The sequence below is a fragment of the Mus musculus genome, chromosome 18, assembly GCF_000001635.26.
Source record: "Mus musculus strain C57BL/6J chromosome 18, GRCm38.p6 C57BL/6J".
In the NCBI taxonomy this organism is placed as follows: Eukaryota; Metazoa; Chordata; class Mammalia; order Rodentia; family Muridae; genus Mus; species Mus musculus.
Window position 1 is genome coordinate 44,560,101 of NC_000084.6, and position 19,381 is coordinate 44,579,481.

The following is a 19,381-nucleotide window of genomic DNA, read 5'->3' on the forward strand; positions in this document are numbered from 1 at the left end:
TCCATCAAGGGAGGAGCTGGCTGTCTCATAGATGGCAGGAAGTCTAGCAATCATGTGTTTGCTTGGGATAAGGGCCACAGCAAAGGCTTAATGGCTGCCAAAGGAGGCATAGGAGAGATGGATGCAGGATCCACTGGAGAAGATTTAAGGTTTCCTTAGAGCTCAGTTTGAAAGCTGGATTCCAACAGGTAGGAAGAACGAGAGATGGGGGGAGAGTGTCCGAGTGGGCAGAAGAGCTTAAATGAAGGCTCTGTATGATTTACCGGGGGTAACATGACTGCTGGATGATGGGTCTTTGCAGATGGTGCTCTGGGCCTCTCAGCAGCCCATCTGCTCCTTACTGGCACTGGTTTAGAAGGTTAGCCAAAGTGCAGATCTTCACACTCCTGAAAAGAACACTAATTTGCCGAACTTGGAAACAATTTAAGCTGGGGGAAGGGGCAGGAAACATTTTCCTTCCTAATGCTGTTGTCTAAATTCCAACTTTTTCCTTGCTGCAGATCTCCTTTGTCTTGCTTTAGGTGCCAGGTCAGAAAGAACCTATCAGACCATCCTTCAGAGAGTTCTTCTCTATCTCAAAAGAAAGAAGGGTAGAATTGATGTTATGTCCCTAGTAAACCATCAGCAGCCCTCTCTCCACAGGGCTTCAGTGTTGAACAATCTTCAAGAAGGTACATTTATTTGCAGCCACAGATGATAATCTAGCCATAGCTATGTGGCTAGGAATACTGCCTTCAGTACTGCCCACCAGTGTCTGGCCGTTCCTGGAGCTAGTCCTACATCTGGAGAAGTGTGACATTTCAAAATCCCCAGCTTGAGAGCACAGGGGTTGAGGGAGAGTCTGGGCAGACAGAACTATCAGCAAACCAGAACCACGAGGAATGGCAGGGGATGAGTTACTCAGACGGTTTCCACACCCCCTCACCCTGCTGTCCTGAGTCCATCTTTATAACTCTCAAATCCTCTTCAGCACTGTCAAAGTCCATCTGTACCCACCTCCGTGCGAGGAGACTGCTGGCTTAAATTTTCACAATGGTCTTCTGAAATCTCATAATGCTAGAGTTTGCTCTTAACATAATCATTTCTCCACCTATTAGCTCCAAACATTTGTGGAAATGAATCTGGGTACTATCACTAATTCCCCAGAATATGATGGAGGCAATCCCGTTTCTAAACCCACTGTTACATTTCTATTTAAGATCATCTTTTAAAGCTATGGTATAAGCTTTTAACATTTTCCCTACCCTCTTCCCAAATTTAATTGTCTTTACATTTTGTTTTGTTTATTTGTGTTTTTTTTTTTTCCCCTAACTGGGAAACAAGATTTTCTTTTCCTGTACTGGTTCCAAACAGTATGAAAGAAAAATGACTCTGACTTAAAAAAACTTTATTTTTGTGATTGGCATAGTTCTACATGTTTTTTTTTTCCATAACTATCGAGTTTCTGTACTTATGTGGAGATAGAGGGTAACAAGGCTTTTAGTGAAAAATACCCAAAGAAGAGATGGCCAGATATGAAGCAAGTATGCATATAAGTCTCAAATACAACTTTTGTATGAAACCTTTAGCTAACACTAACAGAATAGACAACTGACAGTTACAACTCAGTCATCCGATTCTAGAATTCTCTCCCACCAATGCAGACAGGCATATAACATTAAAATTGTCATATAAAGGAACCAGCATTATCCGACATTGACACTGAAACAAAGAAAGAGCCTCCACCCATGTGCAAGCCAAACCTCATCCCCTAGGCTCTTTAGCTGAAAGGAAAGACAAAGGTCTTCTGTGAAACAAAGAACCAGGAAGGACCCAGTGACCACACATGGTCCTACCTTACCAGCCTGAAGCAAATCTCAGGCCTAAAAGCCACAGCCTCTCAGTGTGGCTGAGACCTCATCTTTACTAGGAGGGAGTGAACCGGGGCTGAGTTCATCTGCACTGAATCTCTCCAAGGTGAGGTTTTAGTTCTCTGGGATACCAGGGATTTGGGGGACAGTTGTATAAAAGGGGAGGCTGCAGAAAATAATGCATGGCTCTGACAACAAACAGGCAGCAAGGACCCTTCTGTGACCACAAACTTGCCTCCCAAAGAAAGGTCCTTGAGAAGAGACCATCCATTTTGTTTGACATCCCAAATAGTCTGGTGTTAGGATTCAAAAATTTTCTAGCTCTGCACCAATCTCGACCATGTAGAGGAACTAACAATTTACTAATCTCAATTGCTCAGGAATCGCTGTCATCGCCAAGCAAGCTAAAATAATTTACTATGTGGCCAAGAAAGAAATATGGTTTAACAGCAGAGTACATCAGCAAGATTTAAGAAATCTAGTTCACACTAAGTTCATTCCGAATTATGCGGGGCTAGTGGCAGGGGGTGGGGCTAGCAGCAGGGGGTGGGGCTCTGCTGCCTGAACTCCCGCCAGCTAGAGACAGTTTGAAGGCTGGGAATCCCGCTATCTTTAAAAAAGGACAAATGAGTGCACACTCAGATTAAAGCAGCCAAGAGAATCAAAACCAAGGAATAGACTTCTTTTGCTCTGCAGGGGAGAACTGGCTGAGTAGCCAGCAATGTATAAACCCAGAGCATAGGCTGATAGGAACTACAGATACTCACTCAGGTTGGGGGGAGGGGGGAGGAGGCGGTTCCCAAGAATAGATGCTTGTAACTGTGACTAGTGACCTGACTATATCTTACTTCACCTGCTTCAATTTCTGTACCTTGGCTCTTCAGTCCTGATTCTTAAACCAAGGCAACACACACAGAATGTGGGTTGCAGAGTATGTGCCAATAAACCTCTCAAAAAGCGCGATTAATGAGGCCCAGGGGGCGACTGACCAACTTTGTTTTGTTTGCCTGACATCTTTGTCTATTCACTGGAGCCTGTGTTACATATGAATGGATTTGACATTAAACTGGGTTCCAAAATGTCTTCAAGCAACCTGAACTCTGGCAGCCCCAAGCCTGGATCAGACATGGTGTCTGACATCGGATTAGCAATGAAGGTGGCTTCCTTCTTTGGCCACTGTCCTCATCCTCCTCAATTAACACTGTGTCCTTTTAAACCAAATCAAAAGCCTGGTGTAAAGCCTGCCCTACAGCGACACCTTTATCTGATTGATTGATTGATTGATTGGCAGTTCTGGGGATGGAATATATGGTATCAGGCATGGCAGACAGAGCTGGGTGCCCTGTCTACCTTTAGGTGATATTGGTTACCATGGTTTTACGCCCTTTGAAGGGTCACTATGGTCATTACTACTTGTCGCAAGGTTCTAAGCATGCTCTAGAGGGGAGGTTGTTCCCAACCAAGGGTCTATTTGTTCCTCCCAGGGGACATTTGGTCTACAGTGAATCATTCTTGGTTTCAATATCCAAGGCACGGGAAGGGGATGCAGCTTAGCATGCAACAGTAAGCACACAGCACAGCCCCAGGACAGCAGTGAGAAGAATCCCTGCTTTAGGAGAATTTAAGAAGTGCTAGCCTCAGCCTGGCAGTGGTGGCGCACACCTGTAATCCCAGCACTTGGGAGGCAGAGGCAGGTGGATTTCTGAGTTCAAGACCAGCCTGGTCTACAGAGTGAGTTCCAGGATAGCCAGGACTGCGTAGAGAAACCCTGTCTCAAAAAACCAAAAAAAAAAAAACAAAAAAAAAACAAAAAACAAAACAAAACAAAACAAAACCAAAAAAAAAACAGAAGTGCTAGCCTCTTATGTCCCAGTGTAGGGGAATGCCAGGGCCAGGAAGCAGGAGTGGGTGGGTTGGTGAGCAGGGGGAGGGGGGAGGGGATAGAGGGAGGGAGTTTTCGGAGAGGAAACCAGGAAAGGGGATAACATTTGAAATGTAAATGAATAAAGATATCTAATTAAAAAAAAAGTGCTAGCCTTTGGATCTTAAAGGCCCTTCAACATCTGCTCCCAAGGTATTTGCATGTTTACTGCCTATGAATTCTAATCCATTTCTCACCTGCCCCTCACTACCAGACTTTCTTCTGCCTTTCCAGTATAGTTACCCAGCCACATAAGTCAAACCCTTCTATCCCTACATATCTGTCAAGGTCACCAGCAACATTTTCTCCATCTCAAAGCTGACTCTGAAGTCTCCTTACTGAAATTAGATGGCCTTTAAAAAACAACAACAACAACCAAAAACTCCTATATTTTAAGAATGGATTTTTACTATTTTTTATATGTATTTGTGTGTGGGTGTGTACACATGAATGCAGCTACCATTAGAGGGTGTACAATCCCCTGGAGCTAGAGATGTAAGCGGTTATCAACAGCCAAACATGGATGCTGAGAACTCTTTCTCAGGTCCTGTAGAAGAACACTACATACATTTAGTCACTGGGTCATTTTCCCAGCCCTAAGTTCTTATATATTAAAACTTAAAAAGAAAGACAAAAAAACCCCAAACTCTGATAATACCACAGGTAAGACAGCATACATTGTGTGGTTGTCAAAATCCGAATCTCTGTATAGCAGGCCTTGTCACTAAATGACTTTATTGGCTCTGGGACCCTGGGAATTCCTCTGTTTCTTTTTAAGATGAAAACAAATCCATCAATCACTAGCTGTTTTGAGGATCAAAGAAACCCAGCATATTTCACAGGTTAGCTAGGGAAGGGTTCCATGTCCTGGGACTCCCAAACTTTGGTAGAAAAGACAGTAATAGTACACACTAACAAAAGCATACATGTATACCTATGACTGCTCCCCCACCCCCAAACAAAGCAGATGAGTTCTTTCTCAAGAAATTGTTGCTAACCCACACTAAATCAGGGCATCCCTCCATATGCACCAGGCCTTTCTAAGTTTTCCTATATTCTTAGATGTTAGCAAGAGGACCATCAGCAGATCTGGTGTGTGACCCCATTACCATCCCATAGACTGTGCAAGCAGGAGTGAGAAAAGCAAGCCATAAAGGGGCCTCCCAGCCCCAGCTTTGGGATGGGATTATAAAAGGGGCCATGCATTATTTAGAGCCAAAGAGGTCTGGGCTCAGATGGGAACTGACATTACAAATAGAGCTGGAGTCAGTGCCAGCGTGGCCATGTTATCTGCAAGCCTTCCCACACCTGCTACAAGTTCCTAGAAGCCATGACTGGGTGTGGCCAAGATTTATAAGACAAAGACTAGGGGACAAACTAAATTCTTCTGTTTATCAAAATGAACTAAAAGTGTCTATAGCTCTCTAGGTAGTAGATAACAAGCACCACAACTTTGGGTCCTACCAGACTATTACATGAAGTTAGAATACACACAGCTCCCAAAGAAGACCACAGGCTACAGGGGCATAACTGCAGTGTTGACCTTGTGTAGTAAGTAAATTTCAAGAGTACACAGGACTGACATTTGCATATTCACTAAGGAAGTTTGCATTACAAACAACACCAAAGCAGAGAGGGGGTTGTTAGCAATAGCAAGTCCTCGAGGATCTGCCCTACAGCTACACAGCAACAGCTTGCATCTCCTACTACCAAGTATGAGACAGGAGCCAGGTGTCTAAGAAGTGCTCAGCTTCTCTCTCTCTCTCTCTCTCTCTCTCTCTCTCTCTCTCTCTCTCTCACACAATCTCTCTTCTCCTTCCCTTCCTTCTTTCCCCTCTCTCCCCATCTTCCCTCTCTCTTCCCTGTGTGTTCCCAACTGGCTTCTTCCTCTCTCTTTCTGTCCCTCTCTGCCTCTTTTTCTCGACCTCTACTATACTCTTCTGGGTCCCCTTCCTTCCCACCAATAAAGCTTCATCTGTTGCGTGGTTTGATTGTTCGGGGACACCTTGTCAGGGTCAGCTAAGTTACTCCCTCCTGCTGCATTACACCGCATTTCATAAAACAACAGGAATGGGAGGAAATTAAGATTGAGAGGACAAGTATTTTATAGAGGGTTATGGTATGAAAAGCCACCTGACATTATCTGCAATGGAGCACATTGTCACATGTCCCTCTTAAACATCACGCTCTTGTAAGTAGGAGGTGGCTGAGTCAGAGGCAGTCATGTGCCCAGGGCAATAGGACTAGCCAATGGAAGAGACAAGAAGCAACACCTACTCCCTCTTTTACTCAGGCCAATTCCAAGTTCACTTAACTATAAAAGCAGACCAAAGAATAGTACAGGTGTTAAAACAGATGGGCAGTGGATATATGAAACAGAAAAATACACGGGAGGAAGGATGTCCATGCTCTTCATGGGACAAAGATCAACTCCACGCAAGGAAGGTTTTTGAATGCAAGGCCCTGAGAGAGGATCCCTTCAGGGATATCAGGCCTGTGATGTCCACCTAAGCTGTGAGATATAATAGGTGTGCTTCACCAAGCTCTGGAAGCACCCAGCAAGCCAAAAGGAACGTTCAAAGCAAAATTTCACAACCTCGTACGTCACAAGACGTCAAACCAGTGTTCATGAAACAATCTAACATTAGCCCGGAGACCACCGGTAACCTTGCTTTGATACAACAGCTCAGAGGTTTTCGCTGTACTTGGTGGAAGACTAACTAGAGACTACCACTTTGATTTCCAGGGGGGGAAAAAAGCAGCTGTGGCATGCTTACCTATTTTACTTCTATACAGAAGAGAAGTGGCAGGAAGTTGACAGTTGACAGTGATAGCCATTCTAGCCATTAAATGCCAGTTGACTGTAGAACGTGGAGCAACTAGTCAGAGAAGTTAACTAGACAGATCATCTGAGATCCCCCTGACTGACTTAGAAGCAGGTAACTCTCTATGCCCCACATCCAGTGACTATGCCGTACTGCCTTATAAACGCCCAAAGAATAAACAAATAGGCAGCCAGTTCCAAAGTGCTGAGGGACTGCCCTGTAAATTTGAATCTAAATGTTCCCCTGCAAAGGCGCATGTGCTAAGAAGCAGTTCTCAACCTGTGGGTTGTGACCCCATGGGGGGGGGGTGTCAAATGAGCCTTTCACAAGGGTCACCTAAGACAATTCATAACAGTAGCAAAACTACAGCTATGAAGTAGCAATGAAAATAATTTTATGGTTGGAAGTCAGCACAGCATGAGGAACGGTATTAAAGGGTTACAGCATTAGGAAGGTTGAGAACCACAGTGTTTAAGGCTCTGTTGCCAGAGAGGTTTTGGAGAGGTGACTGGATGTAACTTCACCAACAGATCCATTGAACATAAGGAGATATATATGAATTAGGAAGGAAGCAAAACTATAACTATCAGCTATATCTTAAATCATTTAAAATTCAGCATATATATATATATATATATATATATATATATATATATATATATAGAGAGAGAGAGAGAGAGAGAGAGAGAGAGAGAGAGCACACTTCAGCATTATGGAAACCAGATGGAACCCTAGCTCTAACACTAACTTTGCAATGTGGGACTTTAGCAACTTGTGCTTTATCTGTATAAATGGGAATTCTACCATCTTTCCTGCTGGTTTCTGAGAACACCAGAGATGATACTTAAAGCATTCAATGCAGTCAGACAAGGACATAATTGCATGAAGGGAGCAGAACACAGTCTTAAAGTTACTGAACTGTTCAGGTTCCAAGTTAGTTTCTAGTTGTTGTAATCCAATGGCCGAGCCCTGAAGACTTCAAGCAACACGTGGTTTTTATCTTAACAGCTCTGGGGGTCAGATGCCCTGAAAGGGCTTTCCCTGGGCCTACATCGAGGTGCTAGAAGGCAGGGCTTCCATGGGAGGCTCGAGGGAAGAATTTGTTTTCTGTCTTCTAGCTTCCAGTGGCTGCCAGCATTCTTAAATTTGTGACCTCCTCTTGGGTCTTCAGGGCCAGCAGCAGCACACCATCTTCAAATCTCCACCACTACATCTCTTTCTTTCAACTCTGACTTTCCTGACTCCCTCTTCCATGGACCCCTTTCATTAACTGCACCTAGACAACACAATCTAGTCTGCCATCTTTGGGTTCTTACTCATGTCTGGAGATTAGGCTGTGGGCATCTTTAGGGGTACCATCACTCAGCAAATGCTCTGGTAATATCAAGGTCTTTGAGGACAGGAACAGGAAATTGTTGAAAATAGTCTGTCTGCATTCCACTTATGAAATTAACAGATTTATATTGTCACCAACCACTGATTTATTCTCTAGACACGTCTCCTAATTTGAAGCCTTTCATATTTTAAAATACCAACCTTCGTGTTTTGTCACATTTAAAGCATTTTCTACCTTTAATTCCACATCTATTGTATTATTTCTTATATCTGCTCTTCATGTGTACATATGTGCATTTCCATTTATGAGGCCACATGGATCTGTTTTCATGAATGTTATACAACCAGGACTTCCTCCTTTAATGTGGTTCCCTTGTAAAGAACTATTAACCAAAATACTACTCAGGTACACTTCTTACTTTTCTATAAAAGTGTGTTTTGTGCAGGAGCCTAGCATGACTGCCCTCTGAGAGACACAACAAGCAACTGAAAGAATCAGATGCAGATATTTATACCCAACCAATGGACAGAAGCTGCTGACCCCTGTGGCTGTATTGGGGAAAACCTAGAAGAAGCTGAGGAGGGCAACCCTATAAGAAGACCAACAGTCTTAACTAACCTGGACCCCTGGGATCTCTCAGAAACTGGACCACCAACCAGGCAGCATACACCATCTGAGATAAGACCCCCAACACATATACAGGAGAGGGCTGCCAGGTCTGGACTCAGTCTGAGAAGATGTACCTAACCCTCAAGAGACTTGGGAACCCAGGGTACGGGGAGCTCTGGTGGGATAGGAACATCCTCTTGGAGACAGGGATGTAAAGTGGGGCAGGGGGAGGTGTGGGATATGGAACAGTCAGAGGGTAGACCGGGACAGGGGATAAAGACTGGACTATAAAAAAAGATTAAAGATTTTTTTTTTTAAAAAGTGTGTTTTGTGGGTAGTCTTTTTTCCAGTTATCCATACCTGGGGATTGTTGTTTACAGAATGCCACTAATAGCTGTGACACAATTACAGAAATAGCACTTGGCTAAAACTATCCAGCCACCTAAGAACTCCTTCTGTAATCTCAAGCCCACAAAGAAAAATAAACATCATTTTTTCTTGTTTTCTCAGTAGGGAACAACAGCAAAATAGTTATGTTTGACAAATAACTAAGTAAGTCTTGAATTTGCCACAGAGATCCAAGAACCCAGCAGAACAACATGGTGCTAATTATTCCAAGGCTTGTGCAAGACTTCACATAAAATGTCTTGGAGAAGTTTACTGTTGAATAAATGGTGAGATGCCCAACACTGATGAACAGAAGAACTGAGATGGGGGGACCTCTTCTTATCTGAACTTAGCAGTGACCTCATAACCAGGCTGGTAGCTCCATTACTCAGCAGAGTGACATTTAACTCTGAGTAAAACCAGGTCACTAAGCTGAACAACAGCCACACTCATTTGACATGGTGGTTAAGCCACAAGCTTTCCCAGCATGCAGTGTGGACTAAGTATATCTAAATGTTTGTTGAAGGGAACAGCAACGGAGGCCAGAACCAAGATGGCATGGTGATTTTGGGTGAGAAGATGGTAGCAGACCTCAGGAGAGAACATCTCCATCAGTTCTTGGGGACAGCAGCACCTCAAGCAGACACTGTGAATAAGGGTATTCAAGTTCTTGCCATCACCCTGCACCAAAACACCAGGAAGGAACAACCTCTGCCAGCACCCACGGGTGGACGTCAAGAAGCACTCACAAGATTCTACTCACTCCTGGTCTCCACCAGATACAAACCGTTACTTAGTATGGCCAAAATTTAGAGGAGCCTCCAATAAAGCTATGATAGACAAATTAAACTCCTTCTTAGCTGTCACCATGTCACGTTAATGCACTCACACCCAGCTGCATGTGAAAGTGATTGATCGATGTGTACATGTGTGGGTGACAGGCCTGAGATCACTTGCTCTGTTAACCGGGCCAGAGCCATGGGCCGATAGGCCTGTGAAACAAAGGGGGTCTTCACTCCTGCAGCAGAGCACCCTTGTAAGGAAGGGATGACAAGAACAGCAGGAACACTGTAGACTTCCTTTCTCATAGTGTTCTGAAAGTCTGATGCTGTTAACTGTCCATATAAGGCTGCTCAGCTAGTTTGTGGCTGCCTATCTAGTCCTCTGACTGTGAAGGGCTTTGAATCTTCCCCCTGGGTTGCAGGACAGCAGGGTTGTCATTTTCTGTCTTCCCTGGCTGCCTAACACCCAAGGTTGAGTAGATGTTCAGACATGAATGATCAAATGAACTTCAGAGAACTTGCAAACTAAAGGAAGTCAGGAAGTCGATAACTTCCCAACTGGCCTTCATTGGGAAGAAATTCATTGTTATGCTACAACTATCTATGAAGATGGGACATGCAAATGGCATAGTGGTTGGGAGAGGCGCTACACAGGGGCCTGAGCAAAAGCTAGACCCCGACAGGCATCGTAAGTGTGGTGGATTCACTGTTCTATTTTGGAGGCACTCTTAAGAGTCAGTCATAGAGAAATAAGATAGAAAGAGCTCTGACTGGACCGGTGGGAAGTGGGGTGTGAGCAAAGGCCACAATTACCCTGGTTCTGCTCACTCAAGTTTCTAGCAGTAAACACATGAAACTACAAGCCACAGCTCAGAAGTGGGCCCCTTCCCATGCAATCTACAATATATGTTAGACTTAGATATAGTCCCGCATCTCAAAGCCACTTGGCTCCTTAATCTGGAATCTAAGCCTGCTGAATAGACAAAATGTGCCTAGTCCCCTAAAATACAAAACTGTATATGAGGGTTTCCCCATCCCACCATGAGAATTTATCACTAGTAGACTTAGAAGAGATGTCTTATCTAAGGTGGAAAGGGAACACTAGGGGACATGGGTATACTCAAAGCAGGCATAAAGCAGCAGGAGGCTAGGTCCACAAGACATTTGCAGGCATCCCCCAAGAAATTGTGAGTTGTGAGAAAGCTGCTGGTCATCCCAGGGGATGAGATTTCTACTAACAAAGGCTGGATGACTACCTGAAGGCAAGAGCAGTGATTGACAGGAGATGATATGATGGTCCAGGCTAACCCCCACCTACTCTAAGCCAACAACAACAGGAGAGCGCAACACGGAAGACCTCCCGGCTACCTTCACCTTCTCTTTGCCATGTTCCCAGGGATAGCCCAGCAATCTAAAGTGGTGGGTGGGGAAGGGTCCGGGAGGGGGTTCAGGCTTCTTCCAGCTGAAACTGATTTATCGAGAAGTCAAAAAAGGATAGGGCTGACAGCCATGCAAGATAATATACAGGAGAATTTTTATATTTAGGTGTATGTGTATGAGACACAAGAGATGGCTCCTAACACAAGCAGGGCTGGAAAAAACTTTGTTACAGCAAACGGAAGAAGCAAATGTATTTTACTGTAAAGTTTGAGAAGTGGAGGAAAAACACGGAGGGCAAACTTAAGACCTAGCTATAGAGGAAGAAAATAATCAGAAAAGATAACCACAGAAAGAGAAGAGAAGGTTTCAAGCTTCACGGGGAGAGAATAAATCATCAGTATTAAATGCACTGTCTGCAAGTGATAAACACTGTGAATCTGATTATAAAGGAAAGGTGATCTCATCCACCAGGGCCTGGGAGAGAGGGCCGCAGTCACAGGAAGGTGTGCTCTGTCTAGGACAAGGATCCAGATGCAAGGGAGCAGCTGCTGTGCAGGATGAGACTCTCCTGGTGCCTCCCTGCCTGGCTGGCTCCACAGGAGCAGGGCCCTAAGGCCAGAACAATGCAAAAGACAAGAAGCAAAGGGTTTTTTTTTTTTTTTCAATACTAAAACAGTTTGGATCAATGCAAAGAACTGTTCTCCCACATCTAATGTACCAGCTCCATTTAGCAAGGCAAGACCCTAGGTTCACAGAGTACAGAGAGCTAACGCAGGAAGCCCCTTACCCACGTCAAATTCACACAGACATATGGGATAACATTTACAAAACTAAAAAGCAAGCAAAACAGTGGGGCTGGGGAAATAGGGTGTGTCATAGTGTTTGAAGAAATGGCTTCATGGTTATGAACACTAGGGGTTCCTCTACAGGTTCAATTCCCAGCATATACATGGCAGCTTACAACTGTCTATGAGTCCAGTTCCAGCAGATCCATGACACCAGACATGTGCATGGTACATATATATATGTATGCAGGCAAAAATACCCATAAAATAAAATAAAAGTTTAAAAAAAATAAAAGCAAGCAAAAGTGGCTAGGGTGTAGCTCAGTGGTACAACTCCTGTCTTACATGTCCAAGGCCTTGAGCTTGAGCCTATCAACAAAGAATAAAAAGCACAACACACACAAATCTACTCAGTCACATACACAAAACAATCACATCTCAGAAACAAGCAGAAATGTCAAAGGTAGCAGGGTGGGCTGGCAAGTACTCCCAGAGCTTCCTAGATAAATCCAGAACTAGTGGGGTCCTCACACAGCTGAGCACTTGGGAGGATGAAACTGTGTATGCCATGTCTCCATCAGAAATTGGCTTTGACTGTTAGTGAGCAACGGGTTAACACACTGCTGTGGGTCATCCACACGTTAACCAGAATAGAACAATTGTGGTGGAGCTTTTAGTTAAATTCTAAGAGTAAAAACCCCTTGCATACCAGGGAAGAGTTCCCGGCATCCCTTTGCATGCATGACTCTAGAATTAGACATCAGTGGACCATTACAATCTGGCTTCCAGCTCTGCTACAAGCCAAAGACCCAACTGCACATGAAATCTTTTTGTTTGTTTTTGTTCATTTGGTTGGTTGGTTTTGTTTTGTTTTCTGAGACAGGGTTTTTCTGTGTAGCCCTGGCTATCTTGAAACTCATTCTGTAGACCAGGCTGGCCTTGAACTCAGAAATCCACCTGCCTCTGCCTCCCAAGTGCTGGGATTAAAGGCATGCGCCACCACTGCCTGGCAATGCACATGAAATCTTAACCCACAGTTCCCCACCGGTCATTTCAGTTAGCTTTTGCTTTTCTCCCAACTTGTAAGCTATGCTAAACAAATTTCTTAAATGGCACAACTAATGCGTTTCCTATTTTCATTTTTTGAAAAATTTTATGAAAACGTGAAAGAAATATTAAAAATGCTTTCTGGCTCATGCTTCACACCATAAAAGTTTAGATGTTCTTATGCATGAAAGCAGGAATTTAATTGTGCAAGAAGGTTGATTAAGTCATGGTTGTTTCATTTATATCTGAGACACCCATCCCTCTCCCAGTTCCCCCTCTTGGGGGAATATCTTGTTAATTTAAATAAATTTTACACTTAAGCTAATTGAGACCAGGGGAATGAAGTGCTCTCTCTGGTAACCACACTCCTATTCCTTTTGCTCCCAATCCTTGATGGCTGCCATATATATAAGCCAGCAGCCACCCCCACCTCTCCTCTCCACTCCTAACCCTCCTTAGCTGAAGCCTCCAGTCATCTGCTCTCCTTGCCTTGGACACTTACAAACCAACCGTGAAGAATTGAGTTCAATGTGCAGTTTTGCAAAACAAATAAAAGGAAGCATAGGGGAGGAAGCAGGGAAATAAAGAACCACTGTCCTCTGCTTGAGCACAGGCAGCTTAAAGGGAAAGCGCTTCTCACTAGCTTCTTTTATAAGAGGAGAAAAAAAAAAGTGTGCCTGGTCCGGGAAGCTGCTGTTTAAATCTTAAGACTAACCAACTGATGGCAGTGGCAGCTCCTACATTCGGAGTTCGCTGTGAAAGGCTTTCTCTAGCTACCAGCAGCTTTTGATCTCTTTTGACAGTAGAACACATAGAGAGAGAGAACATCAGTCTATACATAGCCTTACCTTTGTGGCTCCCTTTAGGGCATGTATATTTACTAACGGACACTCAGATATGTTTACAGTTTATATGAAGGGAACCCAAAGCACACACCCCAGCTCCATCTAGCACTCACACAAGGTCACACACACTAGTTACACTTAAAAGCCAAAGACTGCGTAATTCCCCACTTTTAGAGAGGAAAGGTGCTGTTTATTAGTTTATGACTTTCTGCCCACATTTCCTGTCCCTCAAATGTTTCTTACTTTGCCCCTAGCACAGTGAAGTCAGCAGTGCCTCCCCCAACCCCAGCCCTTTATGGTATTTTTTTTTCTAGTCATAGAAAAGATTCATACGTTTACCGATATAGTGTCGTGAAGAACACGGTAGCATATTCTGGACCCTGATTTTTCTCACCCACATCAGTTCACCACCAACTTTTAAATTGACTTTAAATTATTCCAATTTAGCCAAATGTAACTTGCTGGCTACTAATAAAACACATGCATTTTTTTTTTTTTTTTACCTTTCAGAACGTTTAAGTCACCAAGCCAGGAAATCTGTATTGAGAGCCAGTGCTCAGGACCAGAGGCTGGTCTCTGAGACCACCTAAAATCCTGCATGTTAATCTTACTCGGGGCCTCTGAACCTGTAAGAAGAAGATGGGGTTTGTGATTGAGAGTAAGCCCGCTCCCCAGCTTGTACCTGAAGGTTCCAGTCTTTCCTTGCTCAGCATGGACTGGATCTGTTAGCTTACCCGAGGTGTGGGCTCACATGTGGTGGTTGAACCATTCAGGGGCAGGTCTCTCCAGCCACGCTCCAATTCCACTCCTGTTCTGTAGCCTTTTAATGAACTCAGTGACTCAGCGCCAATCCCGTCCCCCCACGGGCCTCCAGTCACTCTTCTCAATCGCCCTGATGCCCATGTGACAGCACTGTTGTCTCCACCGAGACTAATCCCATATCAATAAGAGCTTTCAGGACAACTGGGACCAGAACGCTCTGTCTCTCCTCCACTTTGCTGACCCACCCAGGGACCACAGAATACTCCCCAAGTGCATACTATTTTCAGCAGGCTCCACAGACGCACCATCACCCATGCGGTGATTTTACTTGCAACGTTTGTGGCTTTAACAAAGCAACTTAGCTAACTAACATTCAACCACCACGCAAGCAGGCACAGTGTGCGTTAGTGGGATGAGATGTGGTCATATTTACACACATGCAATTAAAACACAAGCAACATGATGGAGGACTATTACATAGTGCAGGCCACCACCAAAGCACAAGATTCAAAGACAGCCTGCATGTTCAATGACAGGCCAGGATCAGCTCTTAATACTTGGTGTATGGAGTCTACTGTTAGCATTCTCTGCCACAGATGCAGGATACAGCAACATGGAAAACTGTTCTCAGATTAATATGGCTAGAAAGTGATGTGTTTCATCAAAAAGGCCAAAAGAACCAAAATCACTAAGATTGGTTTTTAAATCAGAGCTTTGTTGGCCACACGTAAACTGACTGTTTAGAGGTCAGCTGTTCCACTTGCTTAGCTCTGTTCCTGCCATTTCTATCCCCTTTCTAAAGGAGGATGCCGAGTGCAAGGGAATACCAGTCTCCCTCCTGAGACAGGGTCTCACTATAGCCCTGGCTGTTGTGGAACCAGGCTGGCCGAGAACCCAGAGATCTGCCTACCTCTGCCCAGGATTAAAGGTGTGTGTCACCACCCCTGGCAGGGAATAACTAGTCTCTATTCACAGGCTTCCTGGGCTACACCAACAGAGATTCCATTACCCAATGTCACTTCTCACTTTCATTAGAGGAGGCAACTGGATGCCAACCAGGGTCTCCTGTTTCTCTCTTTTTCTCTACCCCTCCCTCGCCTGTCATTTTTCTCAATGAAACCCTAGGACATGGCAGACTTTTCTTTTGGAAGACATGAATTCCGATTCCGGGGTTAGAGTCATTAGAATCAGATCTGCATTTTAAGGCAGAGCCATGGCTTGAGTGTTATTAGGCCAGGAAAGCAAGTGAGTTTTTCCCTCTTCCAACCCAGCTGTGTGCTGATATCACAGGTCTGCTATGAGCAACAAAAGAGACAACTGACACCAGGTGTGTGTAGCACAGAGCCGGGTTCCCAGCGAGCAGTGGGTAATGAGCTATGTCATCAACATGAACACAGGACAGTGGTGGTAAATTACAAAGGAACAGGCAAGGGTCTGGACACATCTGTCCTGGGTCTGGAGGAGAGTGTCTAAGGAAGGAAGAATGAGAGAGCCCTCCCAGGAAATGAAACCATCTCGTTTCCCTTGTCCGTCCATGTAGTTATTCGGTGCATACTATGGGCACAGCACTAATTAAAATGCCCCTCAGCAAGGCTTTCTTGAATAAAGCAGTTCCCTAGGGCACTTACATATGAGCTTATTCACCAAAAGTCCACTCATACAGTTCTTCAGCTACAAACCAACAGTGTGAAAAGCGGCGTAGCAGTAATTCACTAGGATCCCAGGGCTTGAGTTAACGATGGAGAAACATAAAAAGTGAACCTCAGCAAACTGACCTTGACTGAGAAGGCAGGCAGTCCTCATAGGCCATACTTCCCATCCCAGATCCCAGGTCTGAAGGCCGTGAATTGTCCACAGTGTTTAATTGTAACCGCAGCGGAAGGAGAGACTTTGCTGAGTTACATGTTTTGTCGCCAGCAGTATGTGCATGGCAAAGACAGCATACACAAGAATCTACCATTTCCTACACAGGACTGTGATTTCTACTTCCTTTACATTCATGTCTGTGAGCTGGTCTCTTCTCTATAGGCAACTAAACTAATCAAACCAAAACACAAACATGACCAAAATGGGTAGGCCTGGGGACTTTCTTTTAGAAATGACAAAAATTTATTTATTTATTTATTTTGGTTGACACGCAGAGATTGGTTTTGTTTCACTATTGACATTTTATATATCCATCATTATATTTTGTTTTATTTGTCCTCTCTGGTTCTTTTCTTCACACATGCTGGTCCCTTTCCTTTCTCTTCTGCTTTTGTGTCATATATTCTTAGAATTTGTCTTCCCCTCTCATAGTCTCATTTTTACTTCCATTCCCTACACCACACACACACACACACACACACACACACAACTAAGTATCACCCTTTCTAGGTTTTACCACCTCCTAGCCATGCCATCGTGGGTACACAATTTACTCTGTGAACTTTTAGGGAACCTTTAGGGAACTCTGAAGATCTGAACGACAGTGGTGAGATATCACAGTCATCAGGGGTGGCTGTTCGTAAGGTAGATATTTACTTCAAGTCAGGCTCTTGAACGAGCAAGTTGAAGAGAAGGAGGTTAGCATCTACCTACTCGTTCCCCGGATTGATGAGACAGACTCTTCTCCATGAAGTTCTGATATCGGATGCTGAAGGAAAATCACCCTTTGAGAGCGTTTAGAAGTTACTTAGTTAGCTGGCCTCCCCAGCCGGTCTCCCCTGTTTAAGACAGTTGACTTTGACTAAAACAAGCAAAAGCCTAAATCCGGACCAGATTCTTTGAGATAGGATGGGCCTTTAATTTTCATTTGAAGTGTGAAATGAAGAAGAGAATGAAAGGAAGCATTTGGACCCCCAAAGGCAAGGCAGATGTTCTGATGCTAAAAGAAACCACCATACTTAAGATTTGCTAGAAACTGAGGCAATGGGAGACAAACAGAAATGTCAGAGCAGGACTGCCATGGAGGAGAAAACACTGTCTGTTCATCAAGAGACAGCTCTTACTGGAGCAATTCCTAAGATCCCACTGTCTTACCCACAGGCAAATCAGATGTCTTAGTGCCTCTGAACTACAAGGCACTGTAGGCTTCAGGGGCCCCACACTGACCTACATCCGGGGACCATTTGGTCAAAGGTTAACAAACAAGATAACGCACACACTGCTCTATCTATACCTGACCTGCATGACTTCAAAGAGTGGATGGGTAGATATGGCCGTTCAAATTACCTTCCCTAAATACTGGCTTCCATAAGTAGGATTTTAATAGAAGCTGTATATCAAATAGGAGAAGCTCAAACTCTGTGTCAAGTGTCTGGTTTCTCCTGACAGCTCTGTATAGGCCCAGATTGACACTCTAAATAATTCATTAATTCACTCATGAAAAACTCATTCTGATCTTTAGGGAGTACTTGACATGTTTACCCTAAAGTTATAAAAAGCAGACTTATTAAAATTCCTCCAGAGTAAAAGTAAGGCTTCAAATATAATTTTCATTCCCCAAAATGGTGCTGTTCTTCCCTCCCCCACCCCCACCCCCGAAATATCTATAGTTGCCCAATCAATCAAGCTGTGCCCAGGAAAAACAAAATACATGTATGTCTACATCAACTAGGTGAACTGCACAAGTTCCCTGGGTTCTCTAACAGAGTAAGAAAGATACAAAGGCAACAGGAAAACCACAGACTAGACCAGATTTCACACACTCCATGGTAGATCTATCTTGATTTCCTCTAAGCTTCAGGCATATAACGCTCTTTATAACTGCAACAATTGTTTTATAACAACATGATGTAAACGTTCATTCTGAGGAAGTACTTTATGTTAACCTGCTAAACAAAAAGGAGGCACGGATGCAGATAGTAGATTGTTTCATCCAAGGAGAGCACTCAATGCAAAACAGTGAGGTCCTTAAATTCCAACGTTAGAACGCAGCAGCGCCTGGGATCCCCTAGCCTAGTAACACTATTCTTCCAAACTTGGTTTGAAAGAGAATCTCCCACTTGCTGTGATTTCACATTTTTGGGGGTCTGGGTCTCATCATATTCAACATAAATATCCAGTCTAGGCAAAACAGTGTGGCTGGTTGATATCATCTATGACATTTACTATAAATGGTATGTCTGGGAGTGTTATATCGTCAGTCCTTTTAAATACAGTGCCCCTAATTATAACCATCACTCTGTCAAGAGGCAAGGACTCTAAGACATGGGTCATAGCTGTCTTCAAGGATGTGTGGTTGAAAACTGGCTCGCTTGCTTTCTTCTAGTCACTCACAACTTGATGTAACGTTAGCTCCCATGCTGCAGCGCCTGTAGCATATGCTTTAGCATCAACTGAGTACAAAACCAGGTCAGGGAATACGGTAACAAACCTGTGTCCAGAAAAGGCTAAGCTGTAAACCCAAAGCCGAGTAACAGGACCCCCCACACACACTCCTACCCCCTACTGGACAAATTCTTCAAGCTGGGGCTGGGACAATGGCTCAGTGGTTAAGAGCACCAGCTGCTTTTCCAGAGGACCTGGGTTCAATTCCCAGCACACGCATGGCTGCTCAAGTCCCAGTGGCCTCCAGGAGCACTTCATACACATGATACATGTGTGTGTGTCACATGATGCATGTGTGTGTGTGTACAAGCAAAACACCCATATATATAAAATAATAAAATAATACTAAGTCTTAGACAGTATCTCAATACATTTTCTTGTAATTCCTCCTCTTCCCCAATTTCTCTTTTAAATGTTTGTTCAGTGTTTAATATTAACTCAGTGTTCTGGTATAATAGGTAATTATTCAATGTACATAAGGTTTTTATTTTAAATTTCTATTTTAGTCTGAAATATAAAGATATAAGGCTAGCAACCACTT

General features: G+C 43.9%; 1 protein-coding gene across 6 annotated transcripts in view; it reads right to left on the reverse strand.

The window, feature by feature from the left end:
* Mcc (mutated in colorectal cancers) overlaps positions 1–19,381 on the reverse strand; it is a 387,123-nt gene that overhangs the window by 135,041 nt on the left and 232,701 nt on the right. The window contains exon 1 of one of the 6 annotated variants that reach the window (XM_006526026.4): positions 14,502–14,677. The exons of 4 other annotated variants lie outside the window; for them this stretch is intronic. The gene's annotated coding sequence lies outside the window, so the exon portion shown is untranslated. Of the gene's footprint in view, positions 1–14,449; positions 14,678–19,381 lie in introns of those variants that run through there. One more of the 6 variants, XM_006526025.4, reaches the window with a different exon arrangement.